This window comes from Panthera uncia, chromosome C2 (genome assembly GCF_023721935.1).
Source record: "Panthera uncia isolate 11264 chromosome C2, Puncia_PCG_1.0, whole genome shotgun sequence".
NCBI lineage: Eukaryota > Metazoa > Chordata > Mammalia > Carnivora > Felidae > Panthera > Panthera uncia.
The window spans coordinates 111964757-111978669 of record NC_064810.1 but is presented as its reverse complement, the minus strand read 5'-3'; the positions used below and the strand labels follow the sequence as shown (position 1 = coordinate 111978669).

Genomic DNA, 13913 nt, shown 5'->3' with positions numbered 1-13913 from the left:
CTTCTAAGTTTGTCAATTCTTGCTTTAAACATTTTGAGATGTTTCTGGATGCATATTGGTTTATAATGGTAATAACTTCTTTGCAAATTTTTCTTTTTGTCCTTATTATTAAATAGTTCTATTTATCCTGATAATAATGCATTTGACTTTAGGCCTGTTTTTTTGCCTCTTGACAGTAATACAGCTATATCAACTTTCTTTTGCTTGTTAATGGCTTTGCATATCTTCCCCTTCCTTTTATTATCAACCCTTTGGTGTCCTTTAAGTTTTAGTTACTATATCTTGTTAAAAAAGAATATAGCTGACAATCTGTCTTTTAACTGAGAAGTGTGCCCCATTTACCTCTTTAAAAATTTTTTTCTTGAAGTTTATTATTTATTTTGAGAGACAGAGAGAGTGATAGGGGGAAGGGCAAAGAGAGAGGGAAAGAGAGAGAATTCCCAAGCAGGTTCCACACCATCAGAGCGGAGCCCGATAAGGGGCTTGAACCCACGGATCTTGAGACTGTGACCTGAGTGGAAAACGAGAGTCAGACACTTAGCCAACTGAGTCACCCAGGTGCTGCCTCCCCTGCCTCCCCATTTACCTCTTTTAGAGGGTGATTAATGTATTTCTTGTGCCTTGTGTTGTATTGCCCATTTATAATACCTACAATATACTCCTTTCCCACCTCACCTTTCCTGCCAGTGGAGTAATTACGTATGCTTTATTCCCTTTTGACATCTACTGGTTTGAAAATTATACTCAATTTCTTGGCTTTCCATATGTTCTTGCATCTTACCCTTTTCTTTTGGGTTCAGTTTTTGACTTCTTGAAGACATCCTTTAGAAGTTCTATCAATAAAAGTCTCTTAGAAGTAAATGCTGTTTTTCCTCTGAAAATGCCTTTACTTTGCCCTCACATTTAAATGATGCAATCAGCATACAATTCTAGGTTGACAATTGTAATTATTTTATTTAAGTATTTGAAGATATTATTTGATTGACTTCCAGGGTTTTTGTTGTTGTTGTTGTTGTTGTTGTTGCTATTGAGAAAGTCAGCTGCCATCTTTTGTTGTTGTTGTTGTTCTGTTGTTATTTCAGAACTGCTGTTTTTCTTTTATCTTCTTTAAATTTCACTACAACGTACCTGCATGTGAATTTATTTTGTTTCTTTTGTGTGTGTGTGTGTGTGTGTGTGTGTGTGTGTGTGTCTTTAGGGTATAGTCCCTGGGTTGGAATTGCTGTGTCATAGAAAATGTTCTTTTTCAGCCTTTCCAGATAATGCCAAATTGTTTCCCAAAATGTCTCAAAGCACACTCCTGAGTTCTTCCATCTTTATTAACTTTATATCACATAAATTTTTGCTTGCTTATTTTGTAATAACTTTGTTAGCAAATAGAGGAAGACTGCTTCTCAGTGTTCCTAATAAGAAAGGAAAAGTTGAAATTGTATGTCATTCATCTTAGGTAAAGAGAGAGAGAGAGAGAGAGAGAGAGAGAGGGAGGGAGAGAGGCAGACAACTCACCCCAAGGGAAACAACCACCAGATCATTTATAAGGCATTTAACTTGATGTTTATTTATTTTTGAGAGAGACAAAGCATGAGTGGGAGAAGGGCAGAGAGAGAGAGAGGGAGACACAGAATCCGAAGCAGGCTCCAGGCTCTGAGCTGTCAGCACAAAGCCTGACGCGGGGCTCGGACTCACGAACCGTGAGATCATGACCTGAGCCGAAGTCGGACGCCCAACCTACCGAGCCACCCAGACACCCCAATAAGGCATTTAACTTGAAACAGACTTTTTTTTTTTTTTTTGGTCTGACCTTTTTCAATTCCCTTGAAAATAAATAAAATAAGCATTGTTGAAAAACCTGATACTTGTCTTTTCGTGTTCTGAACTTTTCACTATATATCTTACAAGATGAACTTATTCATTAGTTTGGAATCTGGTAAAGATTTGGGAATCTTAAAAAAAAAAAAAAAGAAGAATTGGGAGTCTTTTCTAAATGTTGGCCCAAAACTCCCTAGAACAGTTTTAGTTACATTTTGTACTTTTTCAAATGTGCCTACTCCTACATATATGAACTCCTATGGATTTTTTATGGATTCCATTCCTTATCACAGTAATAATTTTATTTTCTTTTCAAAATAAAAATAGGTTTTATTCTGATTGTAAAATTACCATTTATTTTCTGACTGTAAATATAATAAGGTTGAGAATCATCTTAATGTTTCTAGTTGTTATCAGCGCTTAAAGACACTGCCTGCATTCTTTGCACTAGAGAGAACTACTTCTAAGCCATTTTAGACAATTAGGCATTTGGGTATCTTGTCTTTTTAGTTGTTGTTGCAGTCTTATAATATTTTGGAGGTAGGAAATACTACAATTTCACATGCTATCTGTTTCTACTTTTAGGAGGATGTAAAAAAAACCAAACAAACTGTGAGATACGAAGTCCTAAAAGCTAATTTTCCTTTATTTGTTTTTTAATATACAGAGATAATTAGTAACTATTAGTATCATGTGCCATATTAACACTTCATGTTCTTGAAAACTATGTAACTAAGATATCTATCCATCTTGCTGTCTAACCTACTTTTAAACAAATTGGTACGTTTTCCCAATCTATTTTCTTCCAATTTATCTTCAGTCAGCACAATGGGGAGAATAATTGCTTCTGCAGACAATAACTGCATAATTCTGCATAAATGCAGTACGGCTCGCACATTACCTTGTTCATAACTAGAAGAACTATACCTGTTGTGATCTGAAGAGGAGAATAAAGTCAGATTAAAATGTTCTATACTAAAGGTGCTTTTATTTAAGAAATAAACAAAGCTATTTTTTTTAACATGTAAAATGTGGACAATATTATTTTTTGCTTTTTTTGATGTCGTTCAAGAACTCTGATTTAACATAAAACCAATTTGAGATAATTTAATAAAATGCTTATAGATATTGTGGCTATGTTTGCATTTATTACACTAGCCTTTATGTAATATTTCCAATTCTGATTTTCTGTTTGTTCCCCCCTCCCTTTCCTTCCCAATTCTGATTTTTATTTATGACTTTCTTTAAAATAAAATATATATTTTTTAATGTTTATTCATTCCTGAGGGACAGAGCACAGGAAGGGGAGGGACAGAGAGAGAGATAGAGAATCAGAAGCAGGCTCCAGGCTCTGTGCTGGCAGCCGGTGGTCTGAACCCACAAACCAGTGAGATCGTGACCTGAGCCTAAGTCAGACATTCAACCAACTGAGCCACCCACGTGCCCCTTTATTTATGACTTTCTTAGAGGTAGATCTGTGTATTAAGTATTGAATGTCTTCATAACTAATGAAAATCAAAGAATGTATAGAATACGTAGCCATAATACATAAGAGAGCAAAGTACCTTTGATGGCCGTTGTTGAATTCTATTTTTAAAATTTTTTGTGTTTAAATTTTGAGTACATAATATTCACAAGGTTCAAAATTCAAAAGGCATACACAGTAGGGAAAGTTTTCCTCCCATTCTTTTGTGCCAGCCACGCAGGTATCCCGAGGGCAATCAAGGTTACAAGTTACAACAGTGGTGTTCTACAGGTGGTTCTTTTGGTGATAACCCCCTTTAGTCCCTCCTTTGTTGAAAAGATGAGGTTGAAGAATGTGAAGCCTGTAATGGATTTTTAAAGGGACATTATTTTGAAGCAGAAGCAGGACCAGAATTTAGGTTTCCTGGCATTCTTTGCCGTAAGCACAGTGCCTCTTTAAAGTTGCTAGTTGGTGACTGGTTTAATCAGTGAGGATGTTCCAATCCAGGTAATTTAAATTTCAAAGTAGCTTGGTTTAAGATTAGGATACTCGGGTCCGAAGGTTAATCAGAAGGGCGGTAGGAAGAGTTTTTTTGTTTTGTTTTGTTTTTGGCTCGCCAAAAGGAGGCTCGGGTTTTAAAAGGCTGACCTAGGGCTTAATCACACGGTTTGACTTTTGCTGAGTCCCGGGGATGGCGCGTGTCAGGCCCGGAGTGCTGACGTCAGCACGGCTCCGAGCCAGGCGTCCGGGTACTCGCTTTCAGCCTTCAGTCTGCTCGCATCTCTAACAACGCGACCCGGACTCTTATCTAAGGCGTTGGTGGGACTTGATCCCATCCATCGGATCTCAGCCTGGACTCCATGCAGTGGGGATGAGATTTCGTCCTCGCCCCTTCAGCCAGTCGGGTGAGTGTGGTGCAGGGAAGAGACTTAACAGTGCCAGAGCCAGCCCCGCCCAGGGGCAGCCCGCCAGCTGGGTCTCGGGCTGCTTCGTCCCAAAGCCAGAGCGGACCAAGCCGGCTGGCCCTGGCCGCTCCGTATGGTCCCCTGCTGACCCCACAGCCTCCACGCCTGGGGACGAACAGTGGGTGGTAGGCTTTCACAGCCAATCCCCTCCGCCAGCCTGCCCCTTCCCCTGCCAAAAAGCGGATCCTTCAGCTGCGCTGCAGAAGCCCGCCCCCCCCCCTTCCCTTCCTTTCCCGGGAAGACCGATCACGCGGCCAAGGCGCCACTCCACGAACTGGGCTTTTCTCCCTGCCAGCTGGAGCAAGCAGCGAGACGCTGTGTGAGAGTGGGAAGGGCCTTAGCAAACAGCTCTGTGGCCCAATGGTTTTTCTTCGTCTTCGCGTGCCGGCCAATGAGGCCCGCGAGGCGGGACTTCCGTCTAGCCTTGGTGTTGTCGTCCCCACTTCGATTCCGGCTGTGGGGGTCGGTGCGGATATTCAGTCATGAAGTCAGGGTAGGGACTTCTCCCGCAGCGACGCGGTGGGCGAGCCTATTTGTGTTGCGGGGCCAGGCTTCCAGGTAAGAGCCTCTCTGGCCTCTCGGCGGCCGGGCAGGGGATTGATTCCTTTGGGGCCTGGCGGGGGGAACACACCCCCTCACCGGCCCTCAGTGGCGGCCCGGCTGCTGAGGTCTTTGCTGCTCCTCCCCAGGCTGGGTGCGGAGGAAATAGGCTTTTTGCAAAAGGTAAAACAAAAACAAAAACAAAAACCCTCTGCCCTCTGACGGCAGATTCCCGCTCTCCCCCACCCCCACCCTTTGAATTTGTGTATAAAGTTGTTGTATTATCTGTTTGGCTTCTCACATTCCCATCCTGCGGTGGCAGGAGCCTGGGAAGATGTTTAGAAGGCTTCTCTTGGTCAGTCACCTGCCGCAAAGTCCCCGGGAGATATCGCTTGACTACAGTTGCGGGGACTATGTAGTCTTTGAAAAAAGGAGGGCAGTCACCTCCCTTCTTTGTAACCTTCCTCCACCCCCGACTGGAAGCTCAGATTGAAGGTGGAACGCGACTCTACTAGGGACAGATTCCATGTCCCAGTCCTCTTAAATCCAGCAGCTCTACCAGGGTACTTACGGAGTTGACCTGCACTGATGTAAGAACTCTGTCCCAGTGAGGGAGTGGGCAGACACAAAAGCCAAGCTATCCCAGAAGCATTCAAGCAACTTAAGTGGCAGCCACTGAGTGTTCTCTGCTAGTTTTTGGTGAATTCCTTTATTTTGTCCTAATCTGGCAGGAGTAAATTTCCAAAATTATTGTTTCATCCTCCGTTTCAGCACCGTGGGCAGCTGCTCAGGTTCGTTTCTGTTGCCCCAAACTTGCCCTGAGTGTGAAATGTTCCTCAGTGATGCAGCAGGAACAGTGAAAACTAACGCATTCCTTTCAACAATGATCTGTTGTTCTCCAAGGAGAACATCTGCAGTTTTTGATACAATATAAATAACTAAGATGGGTGTGCCTCCAAAGGGTTGTAGTAGAGAAATAGATCAATTCAAGATTTAAAGGGCTTTCAAGGGTTTTATCTTTTTAAGGACAGCTTTTAATGGGTTGGGAAGATTAGTTCCATTTCAGAGAAACAAAACTAGACTTGTTGTAGCAGTTAAAAGGAATTTTAAACGGGAGGTAAAAAGTGTAGTGCAGGGGCGCCTGGGTGACTCAGTCCTTGAGCATCTGACTTCTGCCCAGGTCATGATTTCATGGTTGGTAGGTTCCGTGCCCCACATAGGGCTTTTGCGCTGACATCCGAGAGCCTCCTGCTTCGGATTCTCTGTCTCCCTCTCATTCTGCCTCTCCCCTATTCACCGCACCCCCCTCAGTAAACATTAAAAAAATTTTTTTTTTTTTTTAATTGTAGTGCAGTGTTGTAGTTTGGGGCCCATGGAGACTTATTAATGGGTTTCAATTAATGGGAATCAATTTAGCACATTGACATTAACATTAGAAAGAGAAAAAATATCAGAGGACATCTATGGAGTGAGACTATTCTTTTGAAGCTTTTGTTTCAGTTTTTTAATAAAATGTGTGTATATGAAGAGAGTGATGCAAATGTATACCATGTCATTGTGGATTATGGAAAACACTGGATCCAAATATGGTTGGGTCCAGCTTTCAGCTCTGCTTCTTGCTGATTCTGTGACTTTACCTGTGAGTAAGGGAAGAATTGTAGGAATTTGTTGAAATAAAATGTCTGTTACACAGTTAAGCTTCAAAGTTTTTGGGGGTCTGTTTTTGTTTGCTTGTTTTGTCTTTGAAACGATTGGGTAGGAGCTCAGTTATTTCCATGTCAGGAATGACAAGTGTTTTATTAATATGTGTATTTTTAACTTTGTCTTTATCTGAAGCCAGCCAGCGTGGTATCACCATATGTAATAGTAAATCGTATGGACATAATCTTGGTTTGTGAGGTTTAATACTGAAGGGTTTGGAATAAGTTCTCATCTATCCTAGTTCAAAGTTCTTTCTCTCAAGCATTTTGGAGGGGCTTACACTGTTAATAGCATTCAACACCCTTCCTTGATATTTTTCTGCATTCCAGGGTAACATACTTATCAGAAGCTTTTCAGGCACTCATTTTAGCAAAGTTAAGGTAGGACTAAGGGTATGATAAGTTTATATCTTTGAATTAAAATATTTTATGCCTTACAGTTCTTGCCATAAAGATGTATAAAATGAAATGGCCTGGTCAGATATCATGGTATACTTGCTTCATGTTACTATGACCTAGAAATACTTGGTGTGTAAATAAAAAGTGTCATTTTGGACATTTTAAAACCTGGGAGTTAGCAACATATAGCAGAAGACAAATAAGTTTGAGTCTCAATAATGGTTTTGTGCCATTTGACATATTACTACCATGTGGCATTGCATATGGTAGTTTCATGTGGCCTAAAAAAGGGAAGAAGGTTAGGAAGCATTGTTAGTTTCCCCAAAAGAGGAAACAGAACTAATAGACAAATGAATCTCTTTTAATAAAGCATGGCAGTTTAATCATTGTTTAAAGATTCCTGTGTTGTGCAAATATTTATTGAGCAATAATAAAATATATTGTTGGGGCACGTGGGTGGCTCAGTCGGTAATAGTCTGACTTCAGCTCAGGTCATGATCTCACTGTTCGTGAGTTCGAGCCTCGCATCGGGCTCTGTGCTGATAGCCCAGAGCCTGGAGCCTGCTTCAGATTCTGTGTCTCCCTCTCTCTTTCCTCCTCCCCCACTCATTCTCTGTCTCTCTCTCAAAAATAAATAAACATTAAAAAAAATTTAAAAAAATATATTGTTAAGCTTATACAGCTTTTAAAAAAATTTTTTTTTTTTTTTTTTAACATTTATTTACTATTGAGAGACACAGAGCATGAGCAGGGGAGGGACCAAGAGATGGAGGGACTCAGAATCTGAAACAGGCTCCAGGCTCTGAGCTGTCAGCACAGAGCCTGACGCAGGGCTCAAACTCACAAACTGCGATATCATGACCTGAGCCGAAGTCGGACCCTTAACCGACTGAGCCACCCAGGAGCCCAAGCTTTATACAGCTTTTGCCCAAAAGTTGATTTGGGAACAATAAGAACATATAATTGGTATTGTCAGTTCACATATTATAGCCTATAAATAAAATAACAACACTAATAACAGTTAACATTGATTTTTTTACTATGGGCCAAATACAATTCTAAGCACTTTACATTATGTCATGTAATTCTGTTACTGATGTGGTAAGTAGTACAATTATTCCCTTTTTATAGATGGGGAAATAAAGACCTTACAAGTACATAACTTCCTGAGTTCATACAGATTGCTAGTGGAGTAACTGGGATTTGAACCTAGGCATCCTGACTATCAAGCTTGTCCATCTTGTGCCATGTTTTATTGAAAAATACAAAATACTATGAGGTTATTTTGGATTCTTGCTTGTTTAGATTGGGTAAGCTCCTTTGGCCCTCCATTTCCTCAATTCCTTCCTCAAAAATATACTCTTAAGCCATTATGTTTTTGTGGGGATTAAGATCATTTGTAAAACACTGAACAGAATGTGTTCAATGAATGATACGTGCCTCAACCTTTTTCCTTTTATGTTGAGGATGTGATCATTTGAAAGGTTATTAGCAGTTGGAGGAGGATGGGAGAGGAAAGAGTTCTTCATAAGGATGCTACCCAAGCAACTAAATAGAGGTAGGAAAGCAGAGAACATTTGCTGAGGTTGTATGTTTAAGGTACAGGCTGGTAAAGGTAGATCGATGCAAAGTATGGAGATCTTTAAATGCCAGATAAAGATTTTGTACACTATTCTTAGTTGAGAAGAAGCCCTCTTTATGGATATGAAAATGGAGCAGAAATACAGTGAAGGAGCTTAAGCCTGGAGGTAGGAATACCTGGAGTTTAATTAGAGTAGTTGAGGCAAGAAAAGGTGATGGTGGGATTATAATGAAGGGTATAGATTTGAGAAATGTTGACATCAACATTGGGAACTGACCTGAGTATGGGCCTAAGATAGTGATGTTATTAAAAAAAAAAAAAAAAAAAAAAAAAAGATATTATGATGAAGAACAAGTCCTGGTAGAAGCAAATGTTGGAGGAGAATTAATTAATTAATCAATTAATTGAGAGAGCATGCGCGCATTCAGGGGAAGGGCGGAGAGAGAATCCCAAGCAAGCTGCACACTGTCATTGTGAGCCCTACTGATGCAGGGCTTAATCTCATAAACTGTAGATCATGACCTGAGCGGAAATCAAGAGTCAGATGCTTGGGGCGCCTGGGTGGCGCAGTCGGTTAAGCGTCCGACTTCAGCCAGGTCACGATCTCGCGGTCCGTGAGTTCGAGCCCCGCGTCAGGCTCTGGGCTGATGGCTCGGAGCCTGGAGCCTGTTTCCGATTCTGTGTCTGCCTCTCTCTCTGCCCCTCCCCCGTTCATGCTCTGTCTCTCTCTGTCCCAAAAATAAATAAAAAACGTTGAAAAAAAAATTAAAAAAAAAAAAAAAAGAGTCAGATGCTTAACTGAGCCACACAGGTGCCCCTAGGAGGAGAATTTATGATAGGGATTTTAATTTTGATACTGAGGAGTTGTTCAAATGTTTGGAAATGTAAAGTGGGAGCTGGGAGCTCTGTGTATTCCGTAAAAAGAGAAAATGCCAATTTTTCACACTGTGAGGAGATGGTCTAAGGCAGTCCTCCTCCTGTGGGTCAGAATTTTATAGGAGTGATGTGACTCCTGAAGGTCCGTCCTTAGAAATGCAGATTTCTCACTTGATAGAGATGTACCCACTATTTCTCCCTGTAATATATTTTGTGTCCTGGGAGGAAGGGAGGGAAAGTAGTAGAGAGGGAAAATTTTGGAAACCTAGCAGTGCTCATATTTATTATTTCAGAAGAGAACCAGTAAATTTGGAGGCTTGGGATTCTCACAGCAAGAACTTGGAAAGATGCTATGATTTTTATATAGTACCAGGCATTTATACACACACATGTTGAGCATTGAATTGTTGTAACATCTCCAGATTTGTTCTTTTTGCCCTCTTGTCTTTGTTACCCTGAATTATTAATAGCAAAACCTTTACAATCAGAGAGCCTGTGTGCTTATTATGGGGACAGCAAAGAAGAGGGAACCCAGAGAGATTGTATTTATAGCCAGGAATGTGGGAGAAGAGTCTCAAAGGATAACAGGAGAAGGCTGCATGATGTGGTAGGAAGAATAGAGATTCTGTGAACGAATCTAACTTTCTGCTAACCATTCTCTGGCTTCAGTTTTTCATTCTGTAAAATGATGAGAATGATAATCCCAATTCTGAGCTGCTACAGGAAAGAAGGAAAACATCTGGAGACCTTTTATACTTGAAAAAGGGCTCAGGTCTAAGTAGTAGAAGGGCTTATAGGTTTCTTGGCAGATTTACTAGGGTTTGATGCAGTTGGGTAGGGCATGATGTTAAACAGTATAGTTTATCCATCTGTGAACTAATTTTAGTTCTGTTTAATATAAGGTCTGAGTAATTGGCCAATCAAATAAAAAATTGGAGGTTAGGCACACACATTAGGGTAAGGAAAGGTTTACATGTTTTGTCACATCATTACTGGAAATAGTACTTCCATCCTACTATTTGGATCCTAATACTTATAGCATTCATGCAGTCAACAAATATTTAAGTACCTTTGATGGAAGGCCCTGTTCTAGGCACTCAGAGTGTATCAGTGAACCAAAGAGACAAATCTTTGGCTCTCATGGACCTTATCTTCTAGAGGGAGAAATAATGTATATTTTAATAATGAAAAGTAATTAGATCTTTTTTTTTAATGTTTATTTATTTTTGAAGGAGAGAGACAGAGCATCAGCAGGGGAAGAGCAGAGAGAGAGAGGGAAACACAGAATCCAAAGCAGGCTCCAGCTCTGAGCTGTCAGCACAGAGCCCGACGTGGGGCTCGAACTCACAAACTGTGACGTAATGACCTGAGCCGAAGTCGGACGCTTAACCAACTGAGCCACCCAGGCACCCCAATTAGATCTTTCTTATACTATGTATGTATAAGGTCATAATTTTAAAAAGATAATAAGAGTACGATACCAGATTGTAACTAATATTGTAGAGCACTTTGAAATAAGGGACTATGTTATTCTTACTCATGTGTGTCTACCCATTTCCTCGTCTTCCCAGTGGAATGACTTTGATGTATTTATACTCAGCAAATGTAGGTATTCATTAAACATCCATGATAGGGAGAAGGAAATATGTTAAAGGGAACAAATCTTAAAGATAAAGGAATCAGTTAAATGTAGTAAGTATTAAGGATCCAAGTACTCATTAGATTGAGGATTGGGCAAAAATGAAGGATGTTGTAAATTGCATTGCCTACTTGTCTATGAGGCTGAAATGGAAATAAAGTTATATTGGAGCTGAAAGCATCAACATTAAGGGAATCTGGGTGGACCCAACTTGCCCACTAATTAGTTGGGTGACTATATTACTGCACCTCTCAGTTCATTTCCTCATTTATAAAATGATGTTGGAACTTTTTTAGTCAAAGAATTTCTACTTTTAAGACTTAAAAAATGTTGATTGTAGTAATGTTTCATTTTACTAATGCAGATAAAAGAGCTTCCATTGGATGGTAGTCAGACTAAATTTATACTCTTAATTAATGAGGTAGATATTTAAAAAATATGTCTACAAAATTAATGTTATCTATTTGATGTTAGTTACTAATAAGACTGCATTATAATTTTAAAAAATGAAGCCAAACAAAACCTAATGTATAGTTTTACTTTTTGCCATTATGTAGGAAAAAGAAGCCATAGTATTAAAAAAAATTTTTTTTAATGTTTATTTATTTTTGAGAGAGAGAGGGAGACAGAGCATGAGTGGGGGAGGGGCAGAGAGAGACGGAGACCCAGAATCTGAAGCAGACTCCAGGCTCTGAGCTATCAGCACAGAGTGCGACGTGGGGCTAAACTCACAAACCTTGAGATCATGACCTGAGCCGAAGTCAGACGCTTAACTAACTGAGCCACTCAGATGCCCCAGAAGCCATAGTATTTTAGAACTACACTCCCCAACTCCTCTGGAATGGTCACAAACCATAGTATTTTAGACTCTAATAATGGATCTTAATAGTTATCCGTATTTCCGTACTTTAATTTTCTAACAGCCTTTGATTTTGTGCCAGGTGCTGAGTATACAAATGAGAAAAGGCTATAATCTCTAACTTCAAGGAGTTTAAAGAATAATGGGAGTGATGAACAATTTAGTTTTGCTACATTGTGGTGGCATAGAGAAGGCACATTACATAATGAGAGGCTGTGAGAAGAGAAAGTTCATCTGGTCAGAGAAGAAAGAAAGACTGAGGAAGAGTGAATGGCAAGGGACAAAGCTGGAGACGTTATGGAAAACTTTCTCTGCTAAGCTACAGTTTAGTTTTGAACTTTATTCTGAAAGTTGTTTAACCTGTTAACAAATTTTATGCAGGAAGTAATATGATTAGGCATTTGTATATCTACCTTTACATTCCTCTTAAGAGAATTGTACACAAGAAAGATATGTTATTTCAATGATATAGCCCTGCTTGAGGAAATCAGTCTTAACTCTGAGGACAAATGTTAATTTTGTGGTTTTAGGATATCAGAACTATGAAATATTTGAACATTAAGACATTTAAATGTTCATAACCACATTAAGTTGAAGAAACAACTGAAATTTTGGGATCGTCTACTTATTGAAGTAAGAGAACTGGTCAGTTATAAGAATTTGATTTAGAATCCGTTCTAAAGGGCTAGAAACTTGTTGAAGTTTGAATGAATATGACTCTAGTTCAGGCTCAGTTTCTAATAATTGAGATATTCAGGTAAACTTTTATAGAGGAAATGAATTTCTAGGGAGAAACACCACGAGATGGATGAATATTTCTAAATCAAGTCATGAGAGAGAGAGTGGGAATTGAACTCTTACTTTGTTTAGATGTAAAATACCTCATTAAATGTTGAAGAGTACTTTATCTGCCTAGTTACTGTGCTTGAATTTACATGTTCGACTTTCAAAAAAGAACTGTGCTTGTAATTTACACATTTGTCCAACATTTATTATAAACATTAATTAAAATTTTTTTTTGAGGTGAAATTCATATAACCTAAAACTAACCATTTTAAAGTGCACGATTGAGTGACATTTCATACAGTTACATTGTTGTGCAACTACCACTTCTGTCTAGTTCCAAAACATTTTTATCACTCCAAAATGAAACCCTATACCCATTAAGCAGTTACTCCCCATTTACTGCTGCCCCAAACCCCTGGCAGCCACAAATATGCTTTCTGTTTCGCTAGGTTTAATAGATACCTCCTGGGGCGCCTGGGTGGCGCAGTCGGTTAAGCGTCCGACTTCAGCCAGGTCACGATCTCGCAGTCCGTGAGTTCGAGCCCCGCGTCAGGCTCTGGGCTGATGGCTCGGAGCCTGGAGCCTGTTTCCGATTCTGTGTCTCCCTCTCTCTCTGCCCCTCCCCCGTTCATGCTCTGTCTCTCTCTGTCCCAAAAATAAATAAAAAACGTTGAAAAAAAAATTAAAAAAAAAAAAATAGATACCTCCTATTTATTATGGAAGTCTCCTAGAAATGGAATCATATAACGTGTGACCTTTGTGTCTGGGCCTTTCACTTAGCATACTGTTTTCAAGGTTCTGCCTTGTTACAGCAACACTGGTGTGGGTGTCGCTACTTCTTTCCTTTTTACAGCTAAGTAATTGTATGTATATACCACACTTTAAAAAAAAAATTTTTTTTTTAAATCATTTACTTCTGAGGGAGAGAGACAGACACAGACCGTGAGCAGGGAAGGGGCAGAGACAGACGGAGACACAGAATTCAAAGCAGGCCCCAGGCTCTGAGCTGTGAGCACAAGGCCTGATGTGGGGCTGGAACTCACAAGCCCTGAGATCATGACCTGAGCTGAAGTCGGATGCTTAACCGACTGAGCCACCCAGGTGCCCCTGTAGATACCACACTTTATCCATTCATCTATTGATGGACACTTGAGTTCTTTCTACCCTTTGGCTATTGTGAGTATTGTTGCTGGCAACATTCATATATAAGGATTTGTTTTGAGTACCAGTTTTCATTTCTTTTGGGTATATGCCAGGAGTGGAATTGTTGGGTCATATGGTAGTCCTATGTTT

The 13913-nt window shown here is 40.0% G+C and overlaps 1 protein-coding gene across 3 annotated transcripts in view; it reads left to right on the top strand.

Annotated features, from left to right (window-relative positions):
• Positions 1-4031: 4031 nt before the first annotated feature.
• Positions 4032-13913, top strand: part of RNF13 (ring finger protein 13) — a 162139-nt gene continuing 152257 nt past the window's right edge. Inside the window, exon 1 of one of the 3 annotated variants that reach the window (XM_049629714.1) lies at positions 4032-4179. The gene's annotated coding sequence lies outside the window, so the exon portion shown is untranslated. Of the gene's footprint in view, positions 4180-4521; positions 4798-13913 lie in introns of those variants that run through there. The other 2 variants (XM_049629716.1, XM_049629713.1) reach the window with 2 other exon arrangements.